At 40.4% G+C, this 20,809-nt stretch overlaps 1 pseudogene; it reads left to right on the plus strand.

Moving 5' to 3' along the window:
- LOC100812290 (protease 2-like) overlaps window positions 1-20,551 on the plus strand; it is a 29,474-nt pseudogene extending 8,923 nt beyond the window's left edge.
- The last annotated feature ends 258 nt before the right edge of the window (window positions 20,552-20,809 follow it).

Genomic DNA, 20,809 nt, shown 5'->3' on the forward strand with positions numbered 1-20,809 from the left:
GAACTCCACCTGTCTCCTTTTCATATCTGCATATTTTTTCATGTGTGCCTGAGCTTTGATCAGATTCTGTTTGAGTTTACTCAGTGTGAGGTCCCTTAACATAAGTTGCTCTTTTACTGACATTGAACATGACTGATCAGCTGTATCCCTTGTCAACTTTGGCGGATCTCTTCCGTACATTGCTTTAAAAGGTGTCATGCCACTGCTATTATGGTAGGCAGTGTTGTACCAAAATTCTGCCCAAGGCAGTTGTTATAATTATGTGTATCTATTGAGAGATTTTCTGTTGTTTAGCTTTCTTAGTTTTCCTGCTTAGCTTGTTGTAGAAGACAGCAGTATGGCTTGTCTTGTCAAGCTGTCCCTTTCTTCCTTGATGTATATATATATGTTATTTTGAATGAAATAAAGTAAGCAAGTGAGAGAATAGTTCGTCCGCCGCCGTCCGCCGCCGCGCCGCCGTCGTCCGCCGCCGCGCCGCCGCCGTCGTCGCCATTTTTTTCCGGCGACAAGCAGGGTTTGGTGCGCCTCGAAAAGCGCAACCCAACCCCACAAGTCGCGTGACCATCAGGTCACTCACGCGCCGTCACGCGCCCTCGCCGTTCGTTGCCCTCACCGGCGCGTGGCCGCCACGCGCCGTCTTCCCGGCGCCGGAATCCGGCCAGACCAGTGCCAAACGTCTCGTCGGCGCGTCCTGAGGCCATTCCAGCCCACAGTTTTTGGTTTCGACACTCGGAACGTGTCGACCTTGCTCATCTCTCCGTTTTCTCTTAGGGTTTTGTGCTCTTGAGTAGAAATGGCTTCGTCTGGTCCAGTTCTCTCCTTCTCCGGAACTCCAACCATCACAACAGCTAAACTCAACTGGAAAAATTATCTATCTTGGTCCGCTTCAGTGGAGCTGTGGTTTCTCGGCCAAGGTCACCATGATCACTTGGAGAAAGCTGCTGAGGAGGTTCCAATCGATAAAAGACCTGAATGGGAGAAGCTGGATTATCAGCTTTGTGCAGTTTTATGGCAATCAGTTGAGCCAGACGTTTTGGAGATCCTTAGATCATTCAAAACATGTTGTTCTTTCTGGAAGAAGGCTCGAGAAATCTTTGCCAATGATATTCAGAGTCTGTTTGATGCAACCATGAAGGTTACAGCTCTCAAGCAAACCAACCACGATATGATTGCACACATAGGTAAAGCTCGGGCTGCAGTGGAAGAGTTGAAGAGGTTCCTTGTGGCTGACTCGCTGGAGGAAGTGAACAGAAAGCTGGATAAGTACTATATGGTTCTTATCTTGAGGAGTCTACATTCAGACTTTGATCATGTGCGTGATCAAGTCCTAGCTGGAGACCAAGTTCCATCGATGGACTCTCTCATCACTAGGCTGCTTCGTGTGCCTCATGCACTGAAAGAAGAAAATCCAGCTGAGGTAATGGAAACATCAGCCATGGTTGCATCTCGGGGGAGAGGGGGAGGTCGGAACAGTAGAGGAGGTCGCAGTGGAAGAGGTGGACGTCCTCAATGCACATATTGCAAGAGGATGGGCCACACTCAAGAGAATTGTTACTCCCTGCATGGCTTCCCTGACAAAGTAGCTCAGGTAACTCAGACAGAAAAATCAGAGTCTAAGTTCTCTGATAAAGAGTATCAGGAGTATCTGAAGCTAAAATCCGAGAAATCCAGCAGCCATGTTCCATCTTCCTCTGTACCATGTTATTCAACAGCATGTATTTCTCAATCTGTTGACGGTCCCAGTCCTTGGATACTTGATTCAGGTGCCTCTGATCATATTTCTGGTAACAGGTCCTCCTTTACATCCATTTCTTTTCCAAAAATTCCTCATCTTGTTACTGTTGCTAATGGCTCCAAAGTTGCAGCTCAAGGGAGTGGTCAAGTATCTTTATCTTCCTCACTGAAGCTGGATTCTGTTTTGTTTATTCCACAGTGTCCCTATAATTTAATTTCATTGAGTCAGTTAACTCGTTCATTAAATTGTTCAGTAACCTTTACCGCTAATTCTTTTGTTATCCAGGAACATGGCACGGGTCGACTGATTGGAGAAGGACGTGAATCACGAGGACTTTACTACTTGAAGTCCAACTTTTCTGTCTCCTGTTCAGCAACTTCAAATCCCAAGCTTTTGCATGATCGTCTAGGACACCCAAGTCTACCAAAACTAAAATTGATGGTCCCTAGTTTGAAGAATCTTCGAGTCTTAGAATGTGAATCTTGTCAATTAGGAAAACATGTTAGGTCATCTTTTCCACAAACTGTTCAAAGATGTAATTCAGCTTTCTCCACCATTCATTCTGATATTTGGGGACCAAGCCGTGTTACATCTTTTGGTTTTCGATATTTTGTAACTTTCATTGATGAATTTTCTAGATGTACTTGGGTCTATTTAATGAAAGACAGATCTGAACTTTTGCCTATCTTCATGTCTTTCCTCAATGAAATTGAAAACCAATTTGAAAAAACAATTAAGATTTTCAGAAGTGATAATGCCAAAGAGTATTTCTCTCATGATTTCTCTTCTTTTTTATCTTCAAAAGGCATTCTACATCAATCTACATGTCCCCATACACCACAACAAAATGGTATAGCAGAAAGGAAAAATCGTCATCTCCTTGACACCGCACGATCACTCATGTTAGCTTCTCATGTTCCTACACACCATTGGGGGGATGCGGTGCTTACTGCTTGTTTCTTAATTAACAGAATGCCTTCCTCCTTCCTTGATAATCAAATTCCTCACTCAATCATTTTTCCTCATGACCATTTATTCCATGTTCCACCTAAAGTGTTTGGCTGTACTTGTTTTGTCCATGATCTCTCCCCTGGTTTAGATAAACTTTCTGCCCGAGCAATCAAGTGTGTATTTTTAGGTTATTCACGTCTTCAAAAGGGTTACAAATGCTACTCTCCATCTACCAGGAGATACTATATGTCTGCAGATGTAACCTTCTTTGAAGACACACCCTTCTTTCCATCATCTACGAACCATTCTTCTTCCATCCAGGATGTTCTTCCGATTCCCTCTCCATGTCCTCTAGGTACCTCACACCAAGATGTCAGTGAAGTTCCATCCTCTCCAGCACATCCACCTGAAGTTGCTCCTCCACCACTTCTTACATATCAACGCAGGATACAGCCAGTTGGTTCTATAGTATCTGAAGATCCTCCTGATTCTCATCCTTCCTCAATCAATCCTCAGGCCATGGATCCTGCTACTTCTCATCCGTCTGATTCAGACTGGCCCATTGCCATCCGCAAAGGTACTAGATCCTCTCGTAATCCTCATCCTATCTATAACTTTCTAAGCTATCATCGTTTGTCTCCTTCATATTCTTCCTTTGTTTTCTCTCTATCTTCACATTCTGTTCCTTCTAATATTCATGAGGCACTGAGTCATCCTGGATGGCGACAGGCTATGATTGATGAAATGCAGGCTCTTGAACATAGTGGTACTTGGGAACTTGTTCCCCTTCCTCCTGGTAAGAAGGCTGTGGGTTGCAGATGGGTTTATACAGTTAAGGTTGGGCCTAATGGTGAGATTGATCGACTTAAGGCTCGCTTAGTGGCTAAAGGTTATACTCAGGTATATGGCCTTGATTATTGTGACACTTTCTCTCCAGTCGCTAAGATCACTACTGTCCGTTTGTTTCTTGCTATGGCTGCCATGCGTCATTGGCCCCTCCATCAGCTTGATATTAAAAATGCATTCCTTCATGGTGACCTTGAGGAAGAGATCTATATGGAGCAACCTCCTGGGTTTGTTGCTCAGGGGGAGTATGATCTTGTGTGTAAGCTGCGTCGATCTCTCTATGGGTTGAAGCAATCCCCTCGGGCTTGGTTTGGTAAATTCAGTCATATTGTTAAACTCTTTGGGTTGAAACGAAGTGAAGCTGATCATTCTGTTTTTTATTGTTATTCATCCCCTGGGAAATGTGTTTATTTGATAGTATATGTTGATGATATAGTGATTACAGGGAATGATGCTACTAAGATTGTTCAGCTAAAGGAGCACTTATTCAGTCATTTCCAAACCAAAGACCTAGGGTATTTGAAGTACTTCCTTGGTATTGAGGTAGCTCAATCAGGAGATGGTGTTGTGATCTCACAGAGAAAGTATGCTCTTGACATTTTGGAGGAGACAGGCATGCAGAATTGTAGACCTGTTGATAGTCCTATGGATCCGAATCTGAAGCTCATGGCAGATCAAAGTGAAATCTATCATGATCCCGAAAGATATAGGAGACTTGTGGGAAAACTAATTTATCTCACCATTACAAGACCTGATATTTCCTTTGCTGTTGGAGTGGTGAGTCAATTTATGCAAAATCCTCGTGCTGATCATTGGAATGCTGTTACACGTATTCTTAGATACATAAAGAGAGCTCCTGGACAAGGATTGCTTTATGAAGACAAAGGTAACACACAAATATCTGGATATTGTGATGCGGACTGGGCTGGATGTCCCATGGATAGGAGATCCACATCAGGATACTGTGTCTCCATTGGGGGAAATGTTATCTCTTGGAAAAGTAAGAAGCAAGCTGTTGTTGCTCGATCTAGTGCAGAAGCTGAGTACAGATCTATGGCTATGGTTACATGTGAACTTATGTGGGTCAAACAAATTCTTGAAGAGTTGAAATTCTGCAAAGTGATGCAAATGAAGTTATATTGTGATAATCAGGCTGCTCTTCACATTGCTTCAAACCCAGTCTTCCATGAGAGGACCAAGCACATAGAGATTGACTGTCACTTTATTCGGGAGAAGCTATTGTCCAAAGAGATTGCCACTGAGTTCATTAACTCTAATGATCAGCCAGCTGATATTTTGACTAAGTCCTTAAGGGGGCCTAGGATTCAGTTTATATGTTCCAAGCTTGGTGCATATGATTTATATGCTCCAGCTTGAGGGGGAGTGTTATAATTATGTGTATCTATTGAGAGATTTTCTGTTGTTTAGCTTTCTTAGTTTTCCTGCTTAGCTTGTTGTAGAAGACAGCAGTATGGCTTGTCTTGTCAAGCTGTCCCTTTCTTCCTTGATGTATATATATATGTTATTTTGAATGAAATAAAGTAAGCAAGTGAGAGAATAGTTCTTCCTCACTCTAGTCACAGCTTCAACTGCAGTAATTTGGCCACTCCTTAGGGGAGTCGTGGGTAAAGCATCTCAGGTACATTTCAAGGCATTTGTTTAAGGCTTCAGATTGACCATCCAACTGGGGGTGGTAAGTAGTTGTTAAGTTGATTGTAGTGCCATTGAGTTTGAACATTTGCTGCCAAAACTGACTAGTGAAAGCCTTGTCTCTGTCTGATACAATTGACTTGGGAAAATCATGCAATTTGACTATGTTTTTGACAAACACTTCAGCAACTTGTTTACTATTATAATCAAACTTAAGAGTGAAAAAATGGGCATACTTAGATAGTCTATCTATCACCACTAATATCACTGTGAAGCCATTGGAAGGAGGAAGTCTGGTGATGAAATCCATTGCTAGGTCTTCCCAAATTTGCATAGGAATAGGGAGAGGTTGTAATAACCCCAATGGCAGCATAGTGTCACTTTTAGCTTGTTGACAAGTTAAACATTGTTGCACAAATTCCTTTACATCTTTATGCATACCTTTCCAATAGAATTGCAAGGCTATTCTAGACAAGGTCCTGGCCACTCCAGCATGTCCACCAATCAAAGAAGTGTTAAATTCATGCAAAATTCGCTTCACCAACTCATGATTACTAGGAATCACCAACCTGCCCTTCCAATACAGTAGTTGATCCTAAACTGAATAGTGAGGATCAGATGCTTTGTTCTATAAGCATAGCTCCCTTAAGGCCTGCAACTGAGAATCAACTTGTATTGCCTCTTTCAACAACTGAATTAACTTGAGTTTTGGTTTAGACCATGCCATGAAAAATGATCTAGACAAGGAATCTGCAGCTAAATTCTCTTTGTCCGGTTTGTATTCAATAGAGAAGTCATATCCTAGCAATTTATGTAGCCATTTCTGTTGTTCTGGTGTTTGGATTGCTTGCTCAGTGAGTGACTTGAGGCTTCTTTGGTCAGTTTTGATCACAAATCGGTGCCCAAGTAAATAATGTCTGAATTTTGCAACTGCTTCTCTGATGGCATAGAACTCCCTTATATAAGCTGACTGTCTTTGCATCCTAGGTGTGAGCTTCTTAGAGAAAAAAGCTATTGGGTGTTGTTCCTGACTCAATACAGCCCCAATGCCTATACCAAAGGCATCAATTTCCAATGTAAAGGCTTTGGAAAAATCAGGCAATGCCAGTACTGGTGCCTTGGTAATTGCGGCTTTCAAAATGTCAAAAGCCATGGAAGTGTGGTCATTCCAATGGAAGTTTTCCTTCTTCAACAGATTGGATAAAGGAGCTGCGATTGACGCATAACCTTTGATAAATTTCCTGTAGTATCCAGTCAGACCGAGGAAGCCTCTCAATTGCTTCAGATTTGTAGGATATGGCCAATTCAGGACTGCTTGAACCTTTTCTTGATCCATTGTTACTCCCTTGCCTGATACTGTGTGGCCCAAGTAATCCACCTCTTGTAACCCAAATGAACATTTGGATAATTTGGCATACAACTTATGTTGTTGTAACACTTTCAGCACTGTTTCCAAATGTTGTAAATGAGCTGACGAGTTTGGACTGTATATAAGTATGTCATAAAAAAAAACTAGTACTAATTTCCTTAAATAGCACTGAAATACCTCATTCATGAGAGACTGAAATGTAGCAGGGGCATTAGTGAGCCCAAATGGCATGACAAGCCATTCATAATGCCCTTGATGTGTCCTGAAAGCTGTTTTATGCCTGTCCTCATTTACTAGTATTTGGTGATAACCAGATCTCAAATCAAGCTTTGAGAAATATACTGCCCCATGTAGTTCATCAATTAGTTCATCAACAGTGGGAATAAGAAAGCTATCTTTGATTGTGATGGCATTCAAGGCCCTGTAATCTGTGCAAAATCTCCAAGTGCCATCCTTCTTCTTGACAAGAATGATTGGAGATGAAAAAGGGCTTGTGCTAGGGGCAATAATCCCTTCCTTGAGCATGTCAGCTATCATTACTTCAATCTGATCCTTCCAGCTGTGAGGATACCTATATGGCTTGACTTTTATTGGTCCAGCACCTTCAACCAATGGGATTGAATGATTGTGAGTTCTGCTAGGGGGTAATCCTGATGGCACATCAAAGACTGTTCTATAAGTGTAAAGTATCATGACCAGTTCTGGTTCCATATCAACCGGTATATCTAATAATGGATCTTGTGGACCATCCAACCGTGAGTATTGTAAAGTAAGCAATTTCGCAATGGCATGCGTATGCTGCATTCTTCTCATGTGATTAAATTGAGCCTGTTGTGGTAGGGAGGGTCTCTCGCCATGTAAGGTGATAAATTGATTACCCAAGTAAAACTTCAATGTCAGAGTACTATAATTAGAAAGATGAGGCCCAATTATTGCCAACCATGCAGCCCCAAGCACTAGATCAGCACCAGAAACTGGAAGTAGGTGCACTGGTAGCTTCAGTGTATGACCTTGGATTTTCACCTCCAAGTCTTGAATTAATCCTTCAACAGTCAAGGCATTTCCATTTCCAACCAGAACCTGCAAATTAGGAATTGGTTCTACAGGTAACTTCAGGCATTGAGCTAGTCTAGGCTGGAGGAAGTTATCTGAACTCCCACTATCTAGTAGAATCTGCACTCCCACTCCATTTATTGAGCCTTTTAAAGCATTATAAGACAAATGATGATCTTGCAAATTGGGGTCACCAGCTGTCTCAACCTTGTCTGGTGGATCTGGTTGTAATGTAGGTTCATCCTCTTCTTCCCACTGTAGAACAAAATATTGCTTATTAGGACAATGATGGCTAGGGGAAAACTTGTCATCACAAGTAAAGCATAGGCCTCTTTCTCTTCTCAACTGCATTTCTGCCGATGTCATTTTCTTAACATTGATAGGTTTGGTGGGTGGTGTGGGTAATAGTGAGGGTAAGCTTGTGGATTTTAGGGATTAAGGGCTGTTTTGGTTTGGGTTTAGGTGTATATTTCTCTTCATAGAGTTTGGCCAACGAAACTGTTCTGAGGAGTGATGTAGGTGATTGCGCAATGACATCCCTTCTGATATCAGGTTTTAATCCTCCCACAAAGCAATCCAATAGAGCTTCTTGTGTAATTCCTTATACTCGATTAGCTAAAGCTGTGAACTGCACGTAATATGACTGAACTGAACCAATTTGAGTGAGTTTAAACAACTGAGATCTTGGACATTCATACGGTGAGGGGCCAAATTCTGTCTCTAAGGCTCGCGTAAAAGCAATCCATGTTTTCAATGAATTTTCATGAGTCATCATTTGGTACCAAGGCACAACCTCTTTATCCAAGTGAATTGAAGCAATAATCAATTGTTGTTCATCCGGTGTTTTATAATAGTTAAAAAACTGTTCAGCCTTGAATATCCATTGTAAAACATCTGATCCATCAAATTTGGAAAAATCAATCTTAACATTCCTAACCTGAAAAGGGTGATTGTTCATAGCCAGTGATGTACTCCCAGGATCTCCAGTTTTATCCTTGAGTGTCATCTCCAGTGTTGTTTCTAAGGTCTCAAACCGAGCAGCATATTCTTTATTGCGGTTTTCCATCATTTCCAGGATCCTTTTGACATCCCCTGTAAGCTCCTTCATGCGTGTGTTGTCCGCCATGAAGCAATGAAAGCACATTGGAGGAAATTAATGAAGGCAAGAATGGAAGGAATTTAGTAGCAGTGGAAAACAAATGCAAGAGATAATTAGGAATTATCCTCCATTAAAATAAGAAACCACGGTTTACAGCCACCAAAAGAAAAAAACAGTAACCGCACCAAAAGGGAACAAAATGCTAAAAAGAAGGAAGATCCAGAGAGAGAATGGGATCATACGATAATTCTCCCCCCCCCCCCCACTCTGCTATAACTGCCTAATATAAATACTACTCCTTATGCCAATAGAAATCCTTCTGTTTGGAATTTGGTATTTTGGGCCGGGCCCTTTTCCTTAATTTCCTTGCTTCTTCCATCATGTGCTCTTCACCCTCTTCCTTGTCCAATGTCCTTTCTGCCCTTCCTTTCATTGTTACACACCACCTCTATCGTCCAGGGAAATTCCGTCACCCTCCGCTGCGATAGCAATTGGAAGCGCCCCGCCGTCACCGTGGTCTTCGTCTACGTCATCCTCATGGCCTTCGCCCCCATGCCACGGGTCCTCGCCGCCACAACGTGCACTTCACCGTCGTGGATTCGTATCCTCGTTCATGCAATTACCTCTAGCGTGGAGGTGTATTTGATGACACTGCTGAGCCTCACTCTTGTGGCTTTCGTAATCAAAGATGGGGTGTGAGAGAACAAAGGGCCTGTTGTGTGAGAGGAGAGAATTTGAAATTCTTACCAATTAGGTGAAATTTCAATTCCTACAATTTTAGATTGTTAAAATTCTTTTAAAATTTGAGCATAAATTTAAATTCTTGAAATCCTGTGTCCAAACAACTAAATTATGATAAGGATATTTCAAATTCACTAAAAAAATAAATTTCCTTATTTAAATACCCCATCCAAGCATAGAGTAATCAGGTTCCATGATTTTAGGAGCCTGCTACTGATAATGGGTGAAACAAAATCAGAAACTAACTTATCCATAACAGCAAAATAACAAATTTGACTTATTCAAACTAAAACTACTTTGGCAGCATCTCAAAGGCACGATCTCAACATATTTGAATGTCTGTTTATTACTTTGCTTTGCATAATTCACTATGCCCCATTTAGTAGTATGATTTGAAATTTAATTTTGATTTATATACAAAGTTCCTTTTTCAATGTAATACTTAGTTTAGCCTGCTTTGTAATGTGTAAATATATAGTGACTATTCTTCCAATTGCTAATATTAAGTCAAACTGCTTTTAAAATTGTCGTCCCCCAATGTTTGCAGAAAGAGTTTTTTTTTTTTACTTTATAATTTTTTGTTTTAGTGAACAATTTATGATATATATTTCCTGTTGATGTTATAGTTTTTTATTTTTCCTTAGCCTTGGTCTTGCCTAATAAAACACGCACAATAATTGTAGTATGGTATGTGGTAACATGGTTCTGTTGCTGTCAAGTGATTTTGAAAAATGAAATTTAGACATAAAAAAGCACATTATATGACTTAAGTTTCCATGCAGTACTCTATGTGATGATTAGTTTCTTCTTTAGCTATATGTTAATATACTAAAAAATAAGACTTTCCTGGTATGCTACAACTTATTTGCAAGAACAGCCGCACAACGGAGGAATTTATTGCAATTGCATTGTTGCGTACCTGCCCTTCCAGATCTTTTGACATTGTAATCTGTATAATAATTTCAAGAGTTTGTCCTATGTTGCTTCATTAAATTATGTACAAAACTAGAAGATTTGAAAAGAAAAATTTGGTTGTAATTTTCACTGGTCAACTCCAATCTATACATCCTGTTTTGCCGTTACCCTTTATAATCTATATTTTGGAGACACTATAAATGCTATTCATTTATAATTGTGGGAGATGAGCCTTTGATGTATTCGATAGTTCATAGTACTGTGACTTGTGATGATAGTTTAGCTTCAGATTTTGTAATTTTAAGGCATCAGTTATTGAATCAATTGTTGCATATAGGCACATCTCAAATCTACTCAGTGAGCATACATAATTACTAATAGTACTTTAAATTCATTAAATGTGTATTGCTACCTTGAATGTTATCATTTAATGTTTATGATCGTTGAAGTATTATATCTTGCTGCTTTAACTTTGAAACTTATATATTAAACTTCTTTACTTTTGTCGGGTTTGGGTGACTGCACACAGATGCCGGATTTAATTGTTGACTATGACATGTCAAGACATACATGTTCAATTGTGCATCAAGAGGAAGTGAACTGTCATTCTGTTGGTCAGTCATGCATCCCAACTTTTGTGCTAAATAAGAACAAGAGTAAAATTCAAGAGGCACACAGTGATAACAAGGAGTGTGCCACTAACTTTAATTCACAGAGGTGGAAGGACTTTTCTCATGTATACTGTTGTCAGAGGGCGGAAGTTATTTCCCATGATGGTGAAAGGGTTCCACTAACCATTGCGTACTCTAGAGAATCCTGGAAGAAGGGTCAATCCCCAGGACTCTTGGTAGGCTATGGAGCATATGGAGAAGATCTGGATAAGAGCTGGTGTTCAGATCGCCTGAGTTTACTGGACCGTGGTTGGGTAGTGGCATTCGCTGATGTAAGGTTGGTTGCCTGACATTTACCTCCATAGTTCTGTTAGTTTGCTTTTTGTTCTTTCATATATGACACTGGTTTGTTTCTTATATATGCGTGCAATTTGATTAATTAAATTCAATGTTTTACACGTTATTGCCCTGTTGAGCATGACAAATGGGATATGATTTTATTATGATTTTTCAAATTTCTGTGAATGTTTTTAAATTTTATGTGGCAACCTGTATTGCACCAGAGGTGGTGGAGGTCCTTCATGGCATAAATCTGGGAGTGGATTAAACAAACTCAATTCAATATTTGATTTTGTATCCTGTGGCAACTACCTGGTTAATGAGGGTTATGTTCAGAGTGATCTGCTTAGTGCTATTGGATGGAGCGCAGGCTGCCTTCTTGTTGGTGCAGCTGTGAATATGCATCCGCAGCTCTTTCGTGCTGCCATATTAAAAGTAAGTATTATATAGTTGTGATTGTTACATTAATGTCAATGATAGCTTTTGATCTTTTCCGAGATGATGAGCATGAAAAGATTTTGGATATTTAAAATTTAAGCTCTTTATTAGCACCATGTCTCTACTGTTTGGCTGAAATTCGTGTATTGCAATGTTTTTGTCAGAATTTTGAAGACTAAACTATTCTCTTTTAAACCTTTAATGAAAGATGTAGTACATTAGATTCTTATACTGTACATTGTTAGTTGAAACTGGAAAGGCCGAACTTTGGGGTCTGGAGAATTACTTTCAAATGCTTCTTTAATGAATAACCTACTCTGTAAAATGACCTTTGGAGGGACAAAATTAGCTTTTGATACCCTGAAAACATATTTCCCGAGTGAGCCTGGATATATATTATATAGCTGTTTGAATCTGTTTACCTTTTCTTTCTCTCTCTGTTAGGAACCCTCTGCCAAATTAGAATCTTAGCTAAGAAGAGAGAAAGAGATTTGACAGAAAGGTTTTGGGAAGAAGACCAGAAAGAGTTGTTTATTGATTTGCAGAATTACAATGGAATACAGAGAAGCCCTCTACTCTCACACAAGGACACTTCCTTGTTTAACAAACAAAACTCCAAAAAACTGCCCCCACTACCTTCTGAAGGATATATATGTATATATCCTTCCTCTAACTAACTTTCTTAACCGACTAACTGCTTCTAACTGATCTAACAGAATACTGTTAGATCCTTACTGAGCTTTATTCCTCCTTTTATACACTAACAAAGGTCTAGGTTCAGCTTGAAACTGACCCTGACCTTCTTTCCTAACACTCTCTCTCTCGTGTGAACTTGTATTTAGATGTCCATAAAGTACAATTTCTTTGCCATTTGCTGTCATGCTCATCTATCATGTATATTTGTGCTAATGATCTTTGCTTTGCTTTTCTTACATCAATTTAAAAGGAAAAAGTGGGATATTTAGTTAATTAAATAATTTCACTCATTTTGATTTTTAGTTGAGACTGAGAGTGGGTTTTATGAATCTTTCACATTTTCTTAATTTTTTTTTAAAAAATTTGCCCCATCTGAAGGTACCATTTCTTGATGTATGCAACACATTGCTGGATCCCAGTCTGCCCCTCACAATTTTGGATTATGAAGAATTTGGAAATCCTCAAATACTGTCAAATTTTGATTCTATTTTTAGTTATTCTCCGTACGACAACATTCCTCAAGGCAGTTGTTTTCCTTCAGTTTTGGTTACGGCAGCAGTTAATGATTCAAGGCAATCTTACTCTTGCTTATCATCTATATATATATATATATATACACACATGCATTCTTTACATCCTAATTATGAATTTAGCTACTTCTTTTTTTTTTTTTTTTGGAAAGCAAATATATATATATATATATATATATATATATATATATATATATATTGATTAAAAAAGTACCAGAGGTACTACAAGATACATAATAGACCTGTAAAACAGGAAATAAAAACCACCCTACAAAAACAGCACCCTACTAGGTGTCACACTAGCTAAAAGCTATAGACATTTCTGAAGACCAGCAATGGAAAGGAGTCTTGAAATCTTTTTCCAAACCCCTCAGCCAAGTCCATAAAAGGAATAAGATGCTATCTGTCAACTTAGAGATGTCAAAGGATAGGTTATGAAATATCATGTCGTTCCTGAGTCTCCAAATTGAGTTTGTAGCTGCTACCCACCACATTTTCCATCTTTTGTTAGAGGCCTTTGAAGCTGCTGCAGAATAGTGTTGGAGGAAATTGTCCAATGGCCTGCAGTGGATAACCTTGTCTTCCTTGACCCAAGAGAAGAATTCCCACCATATAGGCATAATCTTATCACATTTGAAAAAAAGGTGAGGTGCAGTTTCTGGTTGACTGTGGCAGAAAGGGCAAAGGTCATTTTCAACCTAAATTTGTCTCTTGACCAGGTTATCCTTGGTAGGAAGTCTATCCCAAAGCAACCTCCAGGCGAAAGAAAGGGCCCTAGGAGGAGTTTTTAGCTTCCAGAGTTGCTGGAACTCCTCGAACTGACCTTGATCATCCAGCTGAGATTGAAGAAGTTGGTAAGTAGATTTAGTTGTGAACTCTCCATTAGCTTAAGCTCTCCAAATCCATGTGTCCTTCAGGTTGATATTTAGACTACAAGCATGGATTTGATCAATGAATTTAGATGCTAACTGCAGCTCATTATCAAAGAGATTTCTTCTCCAAGACATGTTCCAGACCCAACCATTCTCAGTCCAAGATCCCATCTCAGCCACCCTGAAATTACTTTGGGAAGAAACTCTAAATAACTCAGGAAATTGATCTTTGAGAGGGATTCCCTCGTCACCCCAAGGATCTTCCCAAAAGAGAAATTGATCACCTCTACCCAACTTCCAACAGATTTGATTAGCAGCAACAGACATACTCTGGTGTTGAGTAATGGCCCTTAAGTCAGCCCACCAAGTAGAAAAGGAATGCTTTGGAGGTCCCCGGCCCAATCCCCTCCAGCCATTGTATTTAGATACCAGAATACTGTTCCAGAGTTGATCAGCTTGGTGGAACAACAACCATTTCCATTTGAAAAGAAGAGCTTTATTGAGGGTTTTAATATCTTTAATCCCCAGACCTCCCTTATCTTTAGGAGTGCAGCAAAGACTCCAAGAAATCCAAGCAATCATCCTCCCTTCTGGATTACCTCCCCAAAGGAATTGCCTTTGAATGGCAGAGATCCTATTAATAACAGCTGAGGGGACCCTTAAAAACCATACAAGACTTCTTGGATCTTCGAGCCTCCTCAATCACCTCATTAGCCACCAATACTCCATGAAGCAAATGTCTGCCTTTTATAAATGTTGTCTGCCTTTCATCTACAAGACAAGGCATGACCTTTCTCAGCCGATTAGCCAACACTTTAGCTAGAATTTTATAGATGCAGCCTATGAGAGATATAGGTCTGAAATCATTGATAGCTTGGGGATCTTTCAGTTTAGGAATGAGAGCGATAAAGGAGGAATTGCTGCCTTTGGGGAAGGAGGCATTAACAAAGAACTCATCAAGAAACCTAAGAAAGTCAGGTTTGAGCTGTTGCCAAAACTGCTTGATAAAAGTGAAATTAAACCCATCAGGCCCAGGGCTTTTATCATTGCCACAGCTCCACACAGCTCGCGTAATCTCCTCTTCAGAAAAAGGCTCTACCATTCTGTCCCTTTGATAAGCATTCAAAACACTGAATTGAACTCCATCTAAGTTAGGTCTTTGTAGTTGGGGTTCCTGGAATCTGTTTTGAAAGTGCTGTAAGATCTCAGCCTTGACCAAGAGAGGGTCTTCAACCCAAGAACAATCAATCATCAAACCCCTAATTGCATTTCTCCTCCTGTTGTAATTGATTAACTTGTGGAAAAATGAGCTGTTGCTGTCCCCTTCTTTAACCCATCTACTTCTAGCTTTCTGTCTCAAGATGGACTCATGGAGATTAGCCTTCTCCCAAAGCTTAGATTGAACTTCCCTCAACTGTTTGATTTGTTGCTCCGAAGGTTGAGGTGGCATAGAGTTTTCCAACTCATTCATATGTTGCTGGAGCTGCTTTATTTGAGTGCATATGTCTGCTGAGTTCTCCTTACTCCACAATTTCAGCCTTTGTTTAAGGTTCTTAAGCTTGTTTTTTAAAATGAGACCCCCCCATCCCATGGGTCGATAAGTAGACCAACATTCTTTGACTACTTGATTGTACTCCTTTATCTGCAACCAGCCATCAAAAACCTTGAAAGGCTTTGGACCCCAGTTAGAGATCTTCGATTTGAGGATAATAGGGCAATGATCCGAATAGTTCCTCTCAAGGTTATGTTGAGAGCTATCAGACCATAATTCAAGCCACCCATCTGAAATCAACACTCTATCAAGCTTGCTTTTACAAGTTCCATTAGGCCTCACCCAAGTAAAAGGCTTACCCAGGCAAGGAACTTCCTCCACCTCCATATCAACAAGCCATTCATTAAAGTCTTGAATGATTTGAGAATCTGAAGTAGTGTTGTTAGATCCCTGTCTTTCTAGAGGATGCCTAATACAATTAAAGTCCCCAACCAAACACCAACAGGAGTCTTGGAATTGTAATTTTCTAGAGCTAAGATTCTGCCAAAGCTGTCTCTTCTCAGCATGATCACAAGGGGCATAGATATTAATGACTGCAACTCTTTGCATTTGAGGTAACCATATTCCACACAACATAATGAAATCTTTGTCTGAAATCCTTAAATCAACCTGGAATTTGTTGTTGTCCCAAATACATAGCAAACCCCCTGCAACATTTAGGGCAGGGTGCCATTCCCAGTCTAAATCAGATTGCCCCCATAAGAAATGACACGAAGCTTTGTCTAACACATCCTTTTTAGTTTCTTGCAGACACAGAAGATCTATGTTATATTTACCCACCAAATTCCTGATAGAAGCCCATTTAAGGCCTCTACCCAGCCCCCTAATGTTATAGGACAAGATATTCATCTCTGAATATATCTGTTTCCCATCTTTAAAGCTTCTTTCCTGTCCCGAGACTCCATAGCTGAGAAAGAGTGTATACCTTCAGAATCTGATACATGGTTCAGGCCCATGGACTGCGCAAGAACCCATTGCTGGTTGGCCTCTTCGCAGTCTTCAAACTGATTTCCTTCTTTGTTAATAGTCCCCTCAACAACCTGTAACTTAGTAGTATTTGGGCCTTCAGAAGAAGCATCATATAAACCACCCATAATCTTATCCTCCTTGGAGCTATTAGCTTGTTCAGGTTCCAGCTCAAGGCGACAAGCTTTAGCTAGGCCGTGTCTCTGCCTCACATACACTTTAGGGAATAGTCCAGAGTCCCTATTTGTTGACTGGGCCAAGATTGGTTGAAATTCATTTTTACACCCCTCTGTATTTTTTATTGGGCCCGGAATGGGGCTTGGCCCGATAAGTTTTTTAGTCTGCAACGAAGGATTTGCTTCTTGAAGACCTTTAGCCATTGCACAAGCCGAGAATACCCCAACAGTGTTATCTGCCTTTTCTGGATCCTGAACAGGATTCAAAAAATTACCAATTTGGTCTGCGTCAGACTGTCGAGGCGCAGGCCTATCAGAGTCCGAGGTTATCACCTCTAAGGAAGCAATACCCTGAGCCTTCTCTTCACACCGATACCCAGGGTCAACCTTTGCCGAAAAAACCCCTGACTGGCGTTCCCTGCCTCTGCTGACTTCTCGGTGTAGTTTTGGACCTGTGGGTTATTACCCAGCAGATGTGGGTGGTTAGGAACTTGGTCGAAGGATCCATTGGGTAAGACATGGACCTGATGGTCGGGAGTTAGCCGGTTCTTGGCAGATGACAGTTCTGGTGAGTAGGAAAAGGAAGTGTCATCATCTTCGTCTTCTCCGGCGTCGCCGTCCTCCTCCGACGTGATCTCGTCCGTCCATTCTCCGGCCAGAGGGTTTCTGGTTCTCCTGGCGTCTCCACCGTCACTGATCTCCTCTATTAGGCACACCCTGTATTCCTCATCCCCACAACAGACCATGACCTCCTTCATAATCGCCGGCGGCAATGGTGTTCGAACCAGCAGTCGCGCGCGGTCCAACCGGCGCCGGTCCTCCGTGTCTTCGTCTGCTTCAATGACGTCTCCGATGAAGGAGATAGCTTGTTTCATATTTTGAACGTCCCAAGCTTCGATCGGAAACCCCCATAATTGAATCCACACAGCCCGATTAATAGGTCTACAGCCCGGTCTCCATTTTTCGAGGGAGTAGAAGAGGGAGCTACCACCTTCAGTCTCCGATTTGATAAGCTGATTAGCTTTGTCCTCTGTGAGGCCAATGAGAAGAACCATGTCATCACCAAGGAGTCTGGTACATATGTTGTACCCTAACTCCCACGATACGCACTTCTCCGTCATCTCCAAAGTCATATGCTTCTTCAGTCTGCCAGCCCATGCCCCGTTGCACCAGAAGTCGTGACCTTCGTGGGGTGTGATGGTAATACGGGGAATGTCTCCTACACCACTCATGGTTCCTCCCGAACCTCCTCTCTTTGTCACCACCTCTGCATATGATCTCACCCGAGCAGCTCTAGTGGGTTCTGGACCATTAGTGGTTGCTTCTCTATGCTTCCCTCCATTTTATGTGTTTGTATTATTCTCAAGGTTCGTAGCTGACCTAGCAAACCTTGGAAGATTGACGAACAACTTGAGATCGTCTATGAAGATGTTGTCCAGCTGCGTCTCCAGGAACTTTGCATCCGAAACACCTTTGAACCTCACGAACCCAAACCTTCTGCCTACCTTGTTCAGACGTTTTGCGATAAATATCTCACGCACGTCACCCCAAGCCTTGAACTTCTCCCAGAGCCTCACTTCGTTTACCCCATCTGTGAAGTTAGAGAAATAATAGGACGTAATATCCTCCTTATGTCTCCAGTTGAGGTGATTGGATGACAGGTTATCTCTCGTGTCCTTCTTGTGAAGTTCACTACTCTCTGAAGACGTCTTCTTCCTTTTCCTTGCTTCCCTTCTGCTGATCACCTTTGTCCACTCTTCAGTTTTCACTTCGTTGTGGAGGCATATCTTTTCGTTTCGTTGATGTTCCTTTCGTCTGCATATTAAACTTCTATTTAGAGATTCACTGCGACTCGTGCTGTGCAAACCTCCATAGCTCCTGTGACTGACTTTGCACCCACGACATGAGGAATGTGCATCGCTGTTCCTCCCCCCTCCCTTCCATGACTACAGACTCTTCCATAGTCATTGGAAAGCTCTGTACCTCGCCCTCTAACTCTCGGACTATCTCTCCGCCTCTCTCTCTCGTAAGGTCTTCCTCTCACAGGTACTCTCTCTCTAAGGTGTTTCTCTCTCATTCTCTCTCTAGGTGAATGTCAGTTTAGGAAGGTGCTACTTCTAATCACTTAAATAATGTTGATGTAGCATTTGACATTCATTCTCAGGGTTGGAGTTTGGGAAGGTGCTAAATGGGTTGCTAAAGTACGAGATAGTACCTGGCCTAATTGTTCTCAGAATGTCATCATTAAAACAAGTATGATAGGAGGGCATTTTGGCGAAGGTGGACGCTATGCTCAATGTGACGAAGCAGCTTATGAGTATGCTTTCCTCATGAAAGCTTTTGGAATTTTAAATGAATAAGTAAATATATTAAGTCAGCAGTTGGAAGGTTATTTTATATCAGTGGAAGACTTTCATTTGGGTCAAGGAAAAAATTTTGTCCTCTTAGTGCACTGTCAATACCTAGGCCCCAGAGACACAGAAAAGTTTGAGCATCTATTATCTATGTAGGAATATCACTGAGCTCTCTAGTCTCCAGTGTCCACTCCAGTATCCTTGTTTATTGATTCTTGTTATATTTCCCATGGCTTCTCCTTGATATATAGTTGGATTTGCTGCACAATATACCGAAGAAAGGAAATTCAATGTGTGCCAAGTTGGAAACCTCTGTCGAATTAGGAAATTTAACAACTGGGAAATTAAAATATGATTTGAAATCTGTTCTGCAGAAGCTTCCTATTTATTATGCATTCTGCAGAATCTTCTTTGTAGTTCACTAATTCTGTATGGAAGCTGGTTCATTTTGATGCCAGAAATTGAAGCTCTCGAGTGAAGTCTGAAAGTGAAAGTACTGCCTGCAAGAGTTACCCAGTAATTAGCTCTGAGCACTTGAGGTCATGGACTCATGGTACAGAAACCCGGCTTCTGGTGTCACAAGTGAAATGACATCTTATATACTATGGAGGAGTTAATTTTTTAGTCCTTTTGGTTTAAAAGTTTCGTTGTTAATACTAGAGTTTCATGAACATGAGTTTGGTAACGATGAAGCACATGAAAGATTTTTGGGTTTTATTTTTTTGGGGGGGGGGGGGGGGGAATTAGCATTTTGCAAGCGATGATTATGTGTCCCTCTGGTTTCATGGCAGTCTATCATAATATCTGTTAGTGTATGTGGTTGGCTTGTCTAATCATGGCTTATGTTGCCTTTTCAATCGGGACTAATGATACAATATTACTTAAACAATTATTTCTTGCACTCTCACTATTGCATCTTGTACCTCTAATTGCATTCCGAAAAGTTCATTCTAAAATACAAATTGTGTATTCTAGAATGGACTTTCCAAAATGCAATAATGAATGTGCAAGATGCAATAACCTATTACTTAAAAGAAAGGTCTAAAAATGTTAAAATATTTATTCAAGTATTCTTTGATTGTCTCAAACTCATTCTTTATAAATTCCTTCAATATATTTATGACCTGTATGCTTTAGATCCTTTCATCTCGTGTATTCTTTTAGGCAATCTTGTTCTTTCTATTTTGAGAGTGATGACTTTCATGAAGATGATTTGAGAAATAATAGTAAATAGGCATGGCTTTTCCTTTGTCTTGATTTTTTCACTTTGTGGATTTTTATTTGTGTCATGATGGGATTATTTAGCAGCAAAGAAACATTGAAATCCTCTTCCATGGCTTCCTATTGATCTAAAATCTCCAGGTATGACTTTATTCTCAAGGTCCAAAGATCATAGCTCTATCCATCAAAGATGGAAGAAAAAACTTGTAAAATGCTTATTTCGGCTTTCATCTTCACATGTATTGGAAAATAGCACTTGATACCACATTGTTGATTTTTTTTTTTATGAATAAGTTTTTAAAAGAATAGATGTGCCATGTAAAGGAGCTTATTACTTTTATTTATGAACTTTATATATATTTTGTAAATTAAAATTATATAAGATATGTGTGGACTGTCCGATCGGACAGGAAATCAGATTCCTTATTGGTTTGAGCCACTTTATAGATTCGATATGTATATGATTTGATGTTGACATTATCAAATCGATCATAAATCAAATTAGATTGAATTAGTATGGAATCGTCCAGTCAATGAGAGTTGCTTTGGACACCCAGCATTTTTTTGCTGGGACACTCAGCGACCAAGGTGAAAGGGCTAAAATGCCCTTCACCTTTTCTTTATAAAATAAAAAAGTGACTCGTCCGTACAAGTCATTTCTTTGCCGCCCTTGGTGCTTCTTCTTCCTCGTTATT

Source organism: Glycine max, chromosome 1 (assembly GCF_000004515.6).
Source record: "Glycine max cultivar Williams 82 chromosome 1, Glycine_max_v4.0, whole genome shotgun sequence".
Classification (NCBI taxonomy): domain Eukaryota; kingdom Viridiplantae; phylum Streptophyta; class Magnoliopsida; order Fabales; family Fabaceae; genus Glycine; species Glycine max.